Source organism: Sorex fumeus, unplaced genomic scaffold (assembly GCF_029834395.1).
Source record: "Sorex fumeus unplaced genomic scaffold, SorFum_2.1 ptg000026l, whole genome shotgun sequence".
Taxonomy (NCBI): domain Eukaryota; kingdom Metazoa; phylum Chordata; class Mammalia; order Eulipotyphla; family Soricidae; genus Sorex; species Sorex fumeus.
In genome coordinates, this window is record NW_026606083.1 from 553,063 (window position 1) to 568,747 (window position 15,685).

The window sequence follows — 15,685 nt, forward strand, 5'->3', positions numbered from 1 at the left end:
AGATCACCAAATAAAGGGTGTTGGGAGGTTCCTTTCAGGATGGAAAATGCGTTATGAGAGTAGATTATAGTCTGAACAAGATTGCCACTTAATGTCTCTTTTGCAAACCACAGCACTCAAAAGGAGAGAGATAACGGAGGGGAATGCCCTGCCACAGTGGTAGGGTGGAATGTGGGGAGGGGGGGTGGGAAAGATACTGGGACTGTTGGTGGTGGAGAATGGGCACTGGTGGAGGGATGGGTATTTGATCATTGTATAACTGAAACCCAAGCACAAAAATTTGTAAGTCTACAACTGTACCTCATGGTGTTTCACTAATAAAAATTTAAGGAAAAAAAAGTATAGGTATATTAAATACAATTATCAGTTTTATTTAAAAAATATTTAAGCTTTCAGTGTCTGTTTCTACATAATACTATCTATTTGTAGGGCTTAAGAATAATTCAATTGAAGAGAAAATATAAAATTTTATACAAATTATATACCACAATCCATGTTTTATTTTAGTATTATAATAGGATAAACTCCTTATATATTCCCTGTAAGTAGTTTGCATAGACTGAAAGAGAGAAGTTTCAGTGCCTATAAAATCAGGGTTAGAATGTCATGATCATTATCTGTGTCTGAAAAGGCAGTTGCATTGCACAGTTACTTTGACAATACTTTCCCTTTTATATTTATTTATTTGTTGGTTTTGGTTTTGGGGCCACTGTAAGTGATGCTCACTCCTGGCTTTGTACTCAAGAAATACTCCTGGCAGTGCTCAACAGACCATATGGGATGCCAGGGATCAAACTGTGGCTGGTCGCATGCAAGGCAAATGCCCTACATGTGGTACTGTCGCTCTGACCCACCTGATTTCTTAGATCATCAGAGCATTCACTTGCCTTTACTCACAGTAAAAAATTTAATTAAAAATTAATTAAAAAATTTAAAGTTTTATAGCATGTAACTGTCCGAAGGAATGCAAAAATCTGCAAGGTTTGTTTTGTTCTTTCCTGTAAATAAGGAATAAGCTCTATAAAAGAAAGATTGTTCTATCCCTGTCAAAAACTCATTTGTTCTGTAATAGGATGTAGTCTTTTTACTCCTATTCTTCTAAAATACAATAAATTTTTTATCTAAGATAAAATAAAAATTCATTAAATAGTTATTAATATTCACTCTTAACTAACCATGAATCAGATGTATATATCAGATGTATATATAGCATAATGAGCAAAACAAATGTGATTAACATGCCATAATACAAACTATGCAGACAACCATGTTAAATACTACTCTCTTAAAAACATCTAAATCTGTGGTTATCAGAGACAAAAAAGAGGAATATATACAGGAGACTGACACTGAGTAATAAGCTAATTTTTTCAAGTAAGTATATTCTCGGGGAGCCTGGCAAGCTACCAAGAGTATCCACCCGCAATTCAGAGCTTTGCAAGCTCCCCGTGGCATATTTTATATGCCAAAAACAGTAACAACTCTCACAATGAAGATATTAATGGTGCCCGCTGGAGCAAATTGATTAATAATGGGAGGACAGTGCTACTGTGCAGTGCTACAGGTATAATCTATTTTAAGACAGAAATATTGATACCATTTATGAAAAATGCTACTTTGACATTACTAAAGAAAAGGAGATGATGGGGTGGAAGTCAATAAAATGTTCTAGAGGAATAAAACAAAGTCCACTCTGTTCTAGCTAACATTTTCATAATGTGGGCATTGACAGAGATAAACTGAAATAACACAGGCCTTCTAAAACTCCCCATCTAGATTAAAAGAAAATTATAAGAATATGTCATGTCATAGTGAATTAAACCTGTACTCAGAGGATAAACATAACAGATAAATTTAAGCTAATGTTCAAAGATATTTGCTGGAGCGATAGCACAAAAATATTTGGCTGGAGTGATAGCACAAAGGGTAGGACATTTGCCTTGCAGGTGGTTGACCCAATTCCTTCATCCCTCTCTGAGAGCCCAGCAAGCTAATGAGAGTGTCTTGCCCACACGGCAAAGCCTGGAAAAGTCCCTGTGGTGTATTTGATATGCCAAAAACAGTAACAAGTCTCACGATGGAGACGTTACTGGTGCCTGCTCGAGCAAATTGATGAACAGAAGACAGTGCTACAGACAGTGCAGTTGAAAGATAATCTCTTCTTGAATTCTTATCTGCACTAACTTAGAATCTTTTACAAATGTTACCTGCTGCCTGATGTATCAGACATAATTTGTTATTCATCTAACTTTAACCTTTCCAATGTCAGGTGACCCTCATTTACCAAGGCATCAAAGAAGAGAACGGAGGAAGGAAATAATGATTAATCCATGGTCTTTTCCCTATTTATATTTTTTCTTCTTTCCTTATAAAGATTTTATTTTTATTTTATTTTCTATTGATTTCTATTCAAACCTTGCATGCTCCCTGAAGCTCTCATTTTATTTTTAAACAGCTCCTCTTAATAGCCAAAATTTTTGTAGAATGTTTCTATCTAGAGTCAGCTAAATCTTCACTTGCTTAAGAAAGTCCTACTTTATCTTACTGTGTAGATTAGAGCTTTCATTCTCAGTATATTTCATTCTCTGTCTATTATTAGAATATTAGAGATGCTTTTAAAATTGCAGACGCTTGAGACTTACTCTCAGAGATCAGGGCTTAGTTGTGTGCCTCCCTCATCCATATTTATTAGAAGCATCCCAAATGATTACTGTGTACCAAGAACTTGAAAACTTATTTAGGCTGAGAGATTCCCTAGCGAGATTATTATTTTAACTAAGTTTGTTTGTTTCTACACAGGGCTGGCACATTATATGAGCTCAATAAATGAATACAAATCAGGGAAAGGCTAAATCACTTTGTTAACTAGATCCATAAAAATTTGTGGTGTTCTCATTTACTTTTTCAAAATTGTTTTGTAAAAATTATAGGTCAATATTTCTAATGAAAATTGGAAATTCTTTTAGCTAAAGAAATTTAACCTTATCCAAGTTTTATCACATTATAGAAGCATCAGACTGAAACCACATGAGAGCATAATTCCCAAGATAGCCACATCATTAACTCTCCTCCACCCCAGGATAACAAAGAAATGCTTGCTTGAAGGGAGATTAATAAATAGGGCATATAAGGTTACAAAATCTAAGAAAGGAGCAAGTCTGACATATTTAACTAAAATAGTAAATAATTTTTTGATAATGTATTCCAAAGAGATTGAACAAGTTTCTTTGCAAAACAAAATAATGAAAAACTATCAAGATGACTGAATACTCATTAATTTGTGTGTAAATTAATGAGTAAAGTCCAAATGACTCAAATGAAGAAAGACCAAAATATATTAAATGATTAAAAACAGACCTAAAAATAATATTGATGGCAACACAACAGATATAGGAGACACATCTTTTTCTTCAATAAAATGATAAATTAGACAGAAAATCAACAAAGAAGCAATTGTCCTAAGTTATAAATTAATTCACATTTGTTTAACAGACATCTATAGGATACTAAAAACCCCCACATGTTATTGTCAGTATTTTCAGTTTTACACTGATCATCATGATAACATATTAAGTTGATAGAAATTAATAATGATATTATAAAAATTGAAATTATATCACATATCTTTCTGATTACAAAGGCAGAAAACTGGAAATCAATCACCAAAATAATACTGAAGAATTTCAACCTATCAGACAATAAATGGTGTATGAACTAAACAAGTACTAGGTCAATGAGAAAATTAAAGGGATAACTTGAAAAATATAAAACAAAATAAAAAATAAAATCCAAACTATCAGAACCTATGAGACACATCAATAGTATCACTAAGGCAAATTCATAGCAATATAAGCATACACAATGATAAATTAAAAAATGATTCAATTTATACTTAGAGGAGCCTAAAAAAGACCAAATAAAGGAAAAACTAGTAAAAGTAACAACTAATAAATTTCACTTTTTCATTTTTCATTTCATCATCCTGTTAATCGTCGATTGCCTGGAGCAGGCCCCAGTAACGTCTCTTTCATCCTAGCCCTGAGATTATATTCAGGGCTCTTTAGGAGAATGAGACCCATCATTGTTACTATATTTGGCATATTTGGTAGGCCGCGGGGAGTTTGCCAGACTCTGCCCTGTGGGCAGGCTACATTCGACAGCCTGCAAGTTTGTCCAAAGTAGGAATGAGATAATAAGATGTCGCGCGGCCGCAAATGCGGCCGCGCAGTTCCGGGATCTGGATTTTATAGTCTCTGAGTCTTGGCCGCTGATGGGATTACACGGCGCCAGGGGGCCAGGTGGTGGGTGTGACCCCCGCCTACTGGAATTTGGAGGATCTGGGTGGAAGATGCTCGACTCCAATTCGAGTAGGCTTGGAGGTCTCGGCCCCGGAACCCGCGTGGCTTTGTCCCTATGCCAGTACCTTCAGGTGTGCGGAGAGTGGTCTCGGCATGGTGGTGGCTGGTCCTGGAGGTCTCCGGCTGCCGTAGCCCTGGCCGGGGCGGGGAGGAAAGCTCAACCCGCTCCCCTCCAAGGGACTCCGGGAAGGAACACCGAGGCGCGGGGGCAGAGACTGCACTGCTCTCGTCCGGGATCTGGATTTTATAGTCTCTGAGTCTTGGCCGCTGATGGGATTACACGGCGCCAGGGGGCCAGGTGGTGGGTGTGACCCCCGCCTACTGGAATTTGGAGGATCTGGGTGGAAGATGCTCGACTCCAATTCGAGTAGGCTTGGAGGTCTCGGCCCCGGAACCCGCGTGGCTTTGTCCCTATGCCAGTACCTTCAGGTGTGCGGAGAGTGGTCTCGGCATGGTGGTGGCTGGTCCTGGAGGTCTCCGGCTGCCGTAGCCCTGGCCGGGGCGGGGAGGAAAGCTCAACCCGCTCCCCTCCAAGGGACTCCGGGAAGGAACACCGAGGCGCGGGGGCAGAGACTGCACTGCTCTCGTCCGGGATCTGGATTTTATAGTCTCTGAGTCTCGGTCGCTGATGGGATTACACGGCGCCAGGGGGCCAGGTGGTGGGTGTGACCCCCGCCTACTGGAATTTGGAGGATCTGGGTGGAAGATGCTCGACTCCAATTCGAGTAGGCTTGGAGGTCTCGGCCCCGGAACCCGCGTGGCTTTGTCCCTCTGCCAGTACCTTCAGGTGTGCGGAGAGTGGTCTCGGCATGGTGGTGGCTGGTCCTGGAGGTCTCCGGCTGCCGTAGCCCTGGCCGGGGCGGGGAGGAAAGCTCAACCCGCTCCCCTCCAAGGGACTCCGGGAAGGAACACCGAGGCGCGGGGGCAGAGACTGCACTGCTCTCGTCCGGGATCTGGATTTTATAGTCTCTGAGTCTCGGCCGCTGATGGGATTACACGGCGCCAGGGGGCCAGGTGGTGGGTGTGACCCCCGCCTACTGGAATTTGGAGGATCTGGGTGGAAGATGCTCGACTCCAATTCGAGTAGGCTTGGAGGTCTCGGCCCCGGAACCCGCGTGGCTTTGCCCCTCTGCCAGTACCTTCAGGTGTGCGGAGAGTGGTCTCGGCATGGTGGAGGCTGGTCCTGGAGGTCTCCGGCTGCCGTAGCCCTGGCCGGGGCGGGGAGGAAAGCTCAACCCGCTCCCCTCCAAGGGACTCCGGGAAGGAACACCGAGGCGCGGGGGCAGAGACTGCACTGCTCTCGTCCGGGATCTGGATTTTATAGTCTCTGAGTCTCGGCCGCTGATGGGATTACACGGCGCCAGGGGGCCAGGTGGTGGGTGTGACCCCCGCCTACTGGAATTTGGAGGATCTGGGTGGAAGATGCTCGACTCCAATTCGAGTAGGCTTGGAGGTCTCGGCCCCGGAACCCGCGTGGCTTTGTCCCTCTGCCAGTACCTTCAGGTGTGCGGAGAGTGGTCTCGGCATGGTGGTGGCTGGTCCTGGAGGTCTCCGGCTGCCGTAGCCCTGGCCGGGGCGGGGAGGAAAGCTCAACCCGCTCCCCTCCAAGGGACTCCGGGAAGGAACACCGAGGCGCGGGGGTAGAGAATGCACTGCTCTCGTCGGGGATCTGGATTTTATAGTCTCTGAGTCTTGGCCGCTGATGGGATTACACGGCGCCAGGGGGCCAGGTGGTGGGTGTGACCCCCGCCTACTGGAATTTGGAGGATCTGGGTGGAAGATGCTCGACTCCAATTCGAGTAGGCTTGGAGGTCTCGGCCCCGGAACCCGCGTGGCTTTGTCCCTCTGCCAGTACCTTCAGGTGTGCGGAGAGTGGTCTCGGCATGGTGGTGGCTGGTCCTGGAGGTCTCCGGCTGCCGTAGCCCTGGCCGGGGCGGGGAGGAAAGCTCAACCCGCTCCCCTCCAAGGGACTCCGGGAAGGAACACCGAGGCGCGGGGGCAGAGACTGCACTGCTCTCGTCCGGGATCTGGATTTTATAGTCTCTGAGTCTCGGCCGCTGATGGGATTACACGGCGCCAGGGGGCCAGGTGGTGGGTGTGACCCCCGCCTACTGGAATTTGGAGGATCTGGGTGGAAGATGCTCGACTCCAATTCGAGTAGGCTTGGAGGTCTCGGCCCCGGAACCCGCGTGGCTTTGTCCCTCTGCCAGTACCTTCAGGTGTGCGGAGAGTGGTCTCGGCATGGTGGTGGCTGGTCCTGGAGGTCTCCGGCTGCCGTAGCCCTGGCCGGGGCGGGGAGGAAAGCTCAACCCGCTCCCCTCCAAGGGACTCCGGGAAGGAACACCGAGGCGCGGGGGCAGAGACTGCACTGCTCTCGTCCGGGATCTGGATTTTATAATCTCTGAGTCTTGGCCGCTGATGGGATTACACGGCGCCAGGGGGCCAGGTGGTGGGAGTGACCCCCGCCTACTGGAATTTGGAGGATCTGGGTGGAAGATGCTCGACTCCAATTCGAGTAGGCTTGGAGGTCTCGGCCCCGGAACCCGCGTGGCTTTGTCCCTCTGCCAGTACCTTCAGGTGTGCGGAGAGTGGTGTCGGCATGGTGGTGGCTGGTCCTGGAGGTCTCCGGCTGCCGTAGCCCTGGCCGGGGCGGGGAGGAAAGCTCAACCCGCTCCCCTCCAAGGGACTCCGGGAAGGAACACCGAGGCCCGGGGGCAGAGAATGCACTGCTCTCGTCGGGGTTCTGGATTTTATAGTCTCTGAGTCTTGGCCGCTGATGGGATTACACGGCGCCAGGGGGCCAGGTGGTGGGTGTGACCCCCGCCTACTGGAATTTGGAGGATCTGGGTGGAAGATGCTCGACTCCAATTCGAGTAGGCTTGGAGGTCTCGGCCCCGGAACCCGCGTGGCTTTGTCCCTCTGCCAGTACCTTCAGGTGTGCGGAGAGTGGTCTCGGCATGGTGGTGGCTGGTCCTGGAGGTCTCCGGCTGCCGTAGCCCTGGCCGGGGCGGGGAGGAAAGCTCAACCCGCTCCCCTCCAAGGGACTCCGGGAAGGAACACCGAGGCGCGGGGGCAGAATCTGCACTGCTCTCGTCCGGGATCTGGATTTTATAGTCTCTGAGTCTCGGCCGCTGATGGGATTACACGGCGCCAGGGGGCCAGGTGGTGGGTGTGACCCCCGCCTACTGGAATTTGGAGGATCTGGGTGGAAGATGCTCGACTCCAATTCGAGTAGGCTTGGAGGTCTCGGCCCCGGAACCCGCGTGGCTTTGTCCCTCTCCCAGTACCTTCAGGTGTAGGGAGAGTGGTCTCGGCATGGTGGTGGCTGGTCCTGGAGGTCTCCGGCTGCCGTAGCCCTGGCCGGGGCGGGGAGGAAAGCTCAACCCGCTCCCCTCCAAGGGACTCCGGGAAGGAACACCGAGGCGCGGGGGCAGAGACTGCACTGCTCTCGTCCGGGATCTGGATTTTATAGTCTCTGAGTCTTGGCCGCTGATGGGATTACACGGCGCCAGGGGGCCAGGTGGTGGGTGTGACCCCCGCCTACTGGAATTTGGAGGATCTGGGTGGAAGATGCTCGACTCCAATTCGAGTAGGCTTGGAGGTCTCGGCCCCGGAACCCGCGTGGCTTTGTCCCTCTGCCAGTACCTTCAGGTGTGCGGAGAGTGGTCTCGGCATGGTGGTGGCTGGTCCTGGAGGTCTCCGGCTGCCGTAGCCCTGGCCGGGGCAGGGAGGAAAGCTCAACCCGCTCCCCTCCAAGGGACTCCGGGAAGGAACACCGAGGCGCGGGGTCAGAGACTGCACTGCTCTCGTCCGGGATCTGGATTTTATAGTCTCTGAGTCTCGGCCGCTGATGGGATTACACGGCGCCAGGGGGCCAGGTGGTGGGTGTGACCCCCGCCTACTGGAATTTGGAGGATCTGGGTGGAAGATGCTCGACTCCAATTCGAGTAGGCTTGGAGGTCTCGGCCCCGGAACCCGCGTGGCTTTGTCCCTCTGCCAGTACCTTCAGGTGTGCGGAGAGTGGTCTCGGCATGGTGGTGGCTGGTCCTGGAGGTCTCCGGCTGCCGTAGCCCTGGCCGGGGCGGGGAGGAAAGCTCAACCCGCTCCCCTCCAAGGGACTCCGGGAAGGAACACCGAGGCGCGGGGGCAGAGACTGCACTGCTCTCGTCCGGGATCTGGATTTTATAGTCTCTGAGTCTCGGCCGCTGATGGGATTACACGGCGCCAGGGGGCCAGGTGGTGGGTGTGACCCCCGCCTACTGGAATTTGGAGGATCTGGGTGGAAGATGCTCGACTCCAATTCGAGTAGGCTTGGAGGTCTCGGCCCCGGAACCCGCGTGGCTTTGTCCCTCTGCCAGTACCTTCAGGTGTGCGGAGAGTGGTCTCGGCATGGTGGTGGCTGGTCCTGGAGGTCTCCGGCTGCCGTAGCCCTGGCCGGGGCGGGGAGGAAAGCTCAACCCGCTCCCCTCCAAGGGACTCCGGGAAGGAACACCGAGGCGCAGGGGCAGAGACTGCACTGCTCTCGTCCGGGATCTGGATTTTATAGTCTCTGAGTCTTGGCCGCTGATGGGATTACAGGGCGCCAGGGGGCCAGGTGGTGGGTGTGACCCCCGCCTACTGGAATTTGGAGGATCTGGGTGGAAGATGCTCGACTCCAATTCGAGTAGGCTTGGAGGTCTCGGCCCCGGAACCCGCGTGGCTTTGTCCCTCTGCCAGTACCTTCAGGTGTGCGGAGAGTGGTCTCGGCATGGTGGTGGCTGGTCCTGGAGGTTTCCGGCTGCCGTAGCCCTGGCCGGGGCGGGGAGGAAAGCTCAACCCGCTCCCCTCCAAGGGACTCCGTGAAGGAACACCGAGGCGCGGGGGCAGAGACTGCACTGCTCTCGTCCGGGATCTGGATTTTATAGTCTCTGAGTCTCGGCCGCTGATGGGATTACACGGCGCCAGGGGGCCAGGTGGTGGGTGTGACCCCCGCCTACTGGAATTTGGAGGATCTGGGTGGAAGATGCTCGACTCCAATTCGAGTAGGCTTGGAGGTCTCGGCCCCGAAACCCGCGTGGCTTTGTCCCTCTGCCAGTACCTTCAGGTGTGCGGAGAGTGGTCTCGGCATGGTGGTGGCTGGTCCTGGAGGTCTCCGGCTGCCGTAGCCCTGGCCGGGGCGGGGAGGAAAGCTCAACCCGCTCCCCTCCAAGGGACTCCGGGAAGGAACACCGAGGCGCGGGGGCAGAGACTGCACTGCTCTCGTCTGGGATCTGGATTTTATAGTCTCTGAGTCTCGGCCGCTGATGGGATTACACGGCGCCAGGGGGCCAGGTGGTGGGTGTGACCCCCGCCTACTGGAATTTGGAGGATCTGGGTGGAAGATGCTCGACTCAAATTCGAGTAGGCTTGGAGGTCTCGGCCCCGGAACCCGCGTGGCTTTGTCCCTCTGCCAGTACCTTCAGGTGTGCGGAGAGTGGTCTCGGCATGGTGGTGGCTGGTCCTGGAGGTCTCTGACTGCCGTAGCCCTGGCCGGGGCGGGGAGGAAAGCTCAACCCGCTCCCCTCCAAGGGACTCCGGGAAGGAACACCGAGGCGCGGGGGCAGAGACTGCACTGCTCTCGTCCGGGATCTGGATTTGATAGTCTCTGAGTCTCGGCCGCTGATGGGATTACACGGCGCCAGGGGGCCAGGTGGTGGGTGTGACCCACGCCTACTGGAATTTGGAGGATCTGGGTGGAAGATGCTCGACTCCAATTCGAGTAGGCTTGGAGGTCTCGGCCCCGGAACCCGCGTGGCTTTGTCCCTCTGCCAGTACCTTCAGGTGTGCGGAGAGTGGTCTCGGCATGGTGGTGGCTGGTCCTGGAGGTCTCCGGCTGCCGTAGTCCTGGCCGGGGCGGGGAGGAATGCTCAACCCGCTCCCCTCCATGGGACTCCGGGAAGGAACACCGAGGCGCGGGGGCAGAGACTGCACTGCTCTCGTCCGGGATCTGGATTTTATAGTCTCTGAGTCTCGGCCGCTGATGGGATTACACGGCGCCAGGGGGCCAGGTGGTGGGTGTGACCCCCGCCTACTGGAATTTGGAGGATCTGGGTGGAAGATGCTCGACTCCAATTCGAGTAGGCTTGGAGGTCTCGGCCCCGGAACCCGCGTGGCTTTGTCCCTCTGCCAGTACCTTCAGGTGTGCGGAGAGTGGTCTCGGGATGGTGGTGGCTGGTCCTGGAGGTCTCCGGCTGCCGTAGCCCTGGCCGGGGCGGGGAGGAAAGCTCAACACGCTCCCTTCCAAGGGACTCCGGGAAGGAACACCGAGGCTCGGGGGCAGAGACCGCACTGCTCTCGTGCGGGATCTGGATTTTATAGTCTCTGAGTCTCGGCCGCTGATGGGATTACACGGCGCCAGGGGGCCAGGTGGTGGGTGTGACCCCCGCCTACTGGAATTTGGAGGATCTGGGTGGAAGATGCTCGACTCCAATTCGAGTAGGCTTGGAGGTCTCGGCCCCGGAACCCGCGTGGCTTTGTCCCTCTGCCAGTACCTTCAGGTGTGCGGAGAGTGGTCTCGGCATGGTGGTGTCTGGTCCTGGAGGTCTCCGGCTGCCGTAGCCCTGGCCGGGGCGGGGAGGAAAGCTCAACCCGCTCCCCTCCAAGGGACTCCGGGAAGGAACACCGAGGCGCGGGGGCAGAGACTGCACTGCTCTCGTCCGTGATCTGGATTTTATAGTCTCTGAGTCTTGGCCGCTGATGGGATTACACGGCGCCAGGGGGCCAGGTGGTGGGTGTGACCCCCGCCTACTGGAATTTGGAGGATCTGGGTGGAAGATGCTCGACTCCAATTCGAGTAGGCTTGGAGGTCTCGGCCCCGGAACCCGCGTGGCTTTGTCCCTCTGCCAGTACCTTCAGGTGTGCGGAGAGTGGTCTCGGAATGGTGGTGGCTGGTCCTGGAGGTCTCCGGCTGCCGTAGCCCTGGCCGGGGCGGGGAGGAAAGCTCAACCCGCTCCCCTCCAAGGGACTCCGGGAAAAAACACCGAGGCGCGGGGGCAGAGACTGCACTGCTCTCGTCCGGGATCTGGATTTTATAGTCTCTGAGTCTCGGCCGCTGATGGGATTACACGGCGCCAGGGGGCCAGGTGGTGGGTGTGACCCCCGCCTACTGGAATTTGGAGGATCTGGGTGGAAGATGCTCGACTCCAATTCGAGTAGGCTTGGAGGTCTCGGCCCCGGAACCCGCGTGGCTTTGTCCCTCTGCCAGTACCTTCAGGTGTGCGGAGAGTGGTCTCGGCATGGTGGTGGCTGGTCCTGGAGGTCTCCGGCTGCCGTAGCCCTGGCCGGGGCGGGGAGGAAAGCTCAACCCGCTCCCCTCCAAGGGACTCCGGGAAGGAACACCGAGGCGCAGGGGCAGAGACTGCACTGCTCTCGTCCGGGATCTGGATTTTATAGTCTCTGAGTCTTGGCCGCTGATGGGATTACAGGGCGCCAGGGGGCCAGGTGGTGGGTGTGACCCCCGCCTACTGGAATTTGGAGGATCTGGGTGGAAGATGCTCGACTCCAATTCGAGTAGGCTTGGAGGTCTCGGCCCCGGAACCCGCGTGGCTTTGTCCCTCTGCCAGTACCTTCAGGTGTGCGGAGAGTGGTCTCGGCATGGTGGTGGCTGGTCCTGGAGGTTTCCGGCTGCCGTAGCCCTGGCCGGGGCGGGGAGGAAAGCTCAACCCGCTCCCCTCCAAGGGACTCCGGGAAGGAACACCGAGGCGCGGGGGCAGAGACTGCACTGCTCTCGTCCGGGATCTGGATTTTATAGTCTCTGAGTCTCGGCCGCTGATGGGATTACACGGCGCCAGGGGGCCAGGTGGTGGGTGTGACCCCCGCCTACTGGAATTTGGAGGATCTGGGTGGAAGATGCTCGACTCCAATTCGAGTAGGCTTGGAGGTCTCGGCCCCGGAACCCGCGTGGCTTTGTCCCTCTGCCAGTACCTTCAGGTGTGCGGAGAGTGGTCTCGGCATGGTGGTGGCTGGTCCTGGAGGTCTCCGGCTGCCGTAGCCCTGGCCGGGGCGGGGAGGAAAGCTCAACCCGCTCCCCTCCAAGGGACTCCGGGAAGGAACACCGAGGCGCGGGGGCAGAGACTGCACTGCTCTCGTCTGGGATCTGGATTTTATAGTCTCTGAGTCTCGGCCGCTGATGGGATTACACGGCGCCAGGGGGCCAGGTGGTGGGTGTGACCCCCGCCTACTGGAATTTGGAGGATCTGGGTGGAAGATGCTCGACTCAAATTCGAGTAGGCTTGGAGGTCTCGGCCCCGGAACCCGCGTGGCTTTGTCCCTCTGCCAGTACCTTCAGGTGTGCGGAGAGTGGTCTCGGCATGGTGGTGGCTGGTCCTGGAGGTCTCTGACTGCCGTAGCCCTGGCCGGGGCGGGGAGGAAAGCTCAACCCGCTCCCCTCCAAGGGACTCCGGGAAGGAACACCGAGGCGTGGGGGCAGAGACTGCACTGCTCTCGTCCGGGATCTGGATTTGATAGTCTCTGAGTCTCGGCCGCTGATGGGATTACACGGCGCCAGGGGGCCAGGTGGTGGGTGTGACCCACGCCTACTGGAATTTGGAGGATCTGGGTGGAAGATGCTCGACTCCAATTCGAGTAGGCTTGGAGGTCTCGGCCCCGGAACCCGCGTGGCTTTGTCCCTCTGCCAGTACCTTCAGGTGTGCGGAGAGTGGTCTCGGCATGGTGGTGGCTGGTCCTGGAGGTCTCCGGCTGCCGTAGTCCTGGCCGGGGCGGGGAGGAATGCTCAACCCGCTCCCCTCCATGGGACTCCGGGAAGGAACACCGAGGCGCGGGGGCAGAGACTGCACTGCTCTCGTCCGGGATCTGGATTTTATAGTCTCTGAGTCTCGGCCGCTGATGGGATTACACGGCGCCAGGGGGCCAGGTGGTGGGTGTGACCCCCGCCTACTGGAATTTGGAGGATCTGGGTGGAAGATGCTCGACTCCAATTCGAGTAGGCTTGGAGGTCTCGGCCCCGGAACCCGCGTGGCTTTGTCCCTCTGCCAGTACCTTCAGGTGTGCGGAGAGTGGTCTCGGGATGGTGGTGGCTGGTCCTGGAGGTCTCCGGCTGCCGTAGCCCTGGCCGGGGCGGGGAGGAAAGCTCAACACGCTCCCTTCCAAGGGACTCCGGGAAGGAACACCGAGGCTCGGGGGCAGAGACCGCACTGCTCTCGTGCGGGATCTGGATTTTATAGTCTCTGAGTCTCGGCCGCTGATGGGATTACACGGCGCCAGGGGGCCAGGTGGTGGGTGTGACCCCCGCCTACTGGAATTTGGAGGATCTGGGTGGAAGATGCTCGACTCCAATTCGAGTAGGCTTGGAGGTCTCGGCCCCGGAACCCGCGTGGCTTTGTCCCTCTGCCAGTACCTTCAGGTGTGCGGAGAGTGGTCTCGGCATGGTGGTGTCTGGTCCTGGAGGTCTCCGGCTGCCGTAGCCCTGGCCGGGGCGGGGAGGAAAGCTCAACCCGCTCCCCTCCAAGGGACTCCGGGAAGGAACACCGAGGCGCGGGGGCAGAGACTGCACTGCTCTCGTCCGTGATCTGGATTTTATAGTCTCTGAGTCTTGGCCGCTGATGGGATTACACGGCGCCAGGGGGCCAGGTGGTGGGTGTGACCCCCGCCTACTGGAATTTGGAGGATCTGGGTGGAAGATGCTCGACTCCAATTCGAGTAGGCTTGGAGGTCTCGGCCCCGGAACCCGCGTGGCTTTGTCCCTCTGCCAGTACCTTCAGGTGTGCGGAGAGTGGTCTCGGAATGGTGGTGGCTGGTCCTGGAGGTCTCCGGCTGCCGTAGCCCTGGCCGGGGCGGGGAGGAAAGCTCAACCCGCTCCCCTCCAAGGGACTCCGGGAAGGAACACCGAGGCGCGGGGGCAGAGACTGCACTGCTCTCGTCCGGGATCTGGATTTTATAGTCTCTGAGTCTCGGCCGCTGATGGGATTACACGGCGCCAGGGGGCCAGGTGGTGGGTGTGACCCCCGCCTACTGGAATTTGGAGGATCTGGGTGGAAGATGCTCGACTCCAATTCGAGTAGGCTTGGAGGTCTCGGCCCCGGAACCCGCGTGGCTTTGTCCCTCTGCCAGTACCTTCAGGTGTGCGGAGAGTGGTCTCGGCATGGTGGTGGCTGGTCCTGGAGGCCTCCGGCTGCCGTAGCCCTGGCCGGGGCGGGGAGGAAAGCTCAACCCGCTCCCCTCCAAGGGACTCCGGGAAGGAACACCGAGGCGCGGGGGCAGAGACTGCACTGCTCTCGTCCGGGATCTGGATTTTATAGTCTCTGAGTCTTGGCCGCTGATGGGATTACACGGCGCCAGGGGGCCAGGTGGTGGGTGTGACCCCCGCGTACTGGAATTTGGAGGATCTGGGTGGAAGATGCTCGACTCCAATTCGAGTAGGCTTGGAGGTCTTGGCCCCGGAACCCGCGTGGCTTTGTCCCTCTGCCAGTACCTTCAGGTGTGCGGAGAGTGGTCTCGGCATGGTGGTGGCTGGTCCTGGAGGCCTCCGGCTGCCGTAGCCCTGGCCGGGGCGGGGAGGAAAGCTCAACCCGCTCCCCTCCAAGGGACTCCGGGAAGGAACACCGAGGCGCGGGGGCAGAGACTGCACTGCTCTCGTCCGGGATCTGGATTTTATAGTCTCTGAGTCTCGGCCGCTGATGGGATTACACGGCGCCAGGGGGCCAGGTGGTGGGTGTGACCCCCGCCTACTGGAATTTGGAGGATCTGGGTGGAAGATGCTCGACTCCAATTCGAGTAGGCTTGGAGGTCTCGGCCCCGGAACCCGCGTGGCTTTGTCCCTCTGCCAGTACCTTCAGGTGTGCGGAGAGTGGTCTCGGCATGGTGGTGGCTGGTCCTGGAGGTCTCTGACTGCCGTAGCCCTGGCCGGGGCGGGGAGGAAAGCTCAACCCGCTCCCCTCCAAGGGACTCCGGGAAGGAACACCGAGGCGCGGGGGCAGAGACTGCACTGCTCTCGTCCGGGATCTGGATTTGATAGTCTCTGAGTCTCGGCCGCTGATGGGATTACACGGCGCCAGGGGGCCAGGTGGTGGGTGTGACCCACGCCTACTGGAATTTGGAGGATCTGGGTGGAAGATGCTCGACTCCAATTCGAGTAGGCTTGGAGGTCTCGGCCCCGGAACCCGCGTGGCTTTGTCCCTCTGCCAGTACCTTCAGGTGTGCGGAGAGTGGTCTCGGCATGGTGGTGGCTGGTCCTGGAGGTCTCCGGCTGCCGTAGCCCTGGCCGGGGCGGGGAGGAAAGCTCAACACGCTCCCTTCCAAGGGACTCCGGGAAGGAACACCGAGGCGCGGGGGCAGAGACTGCACTGCTCTCG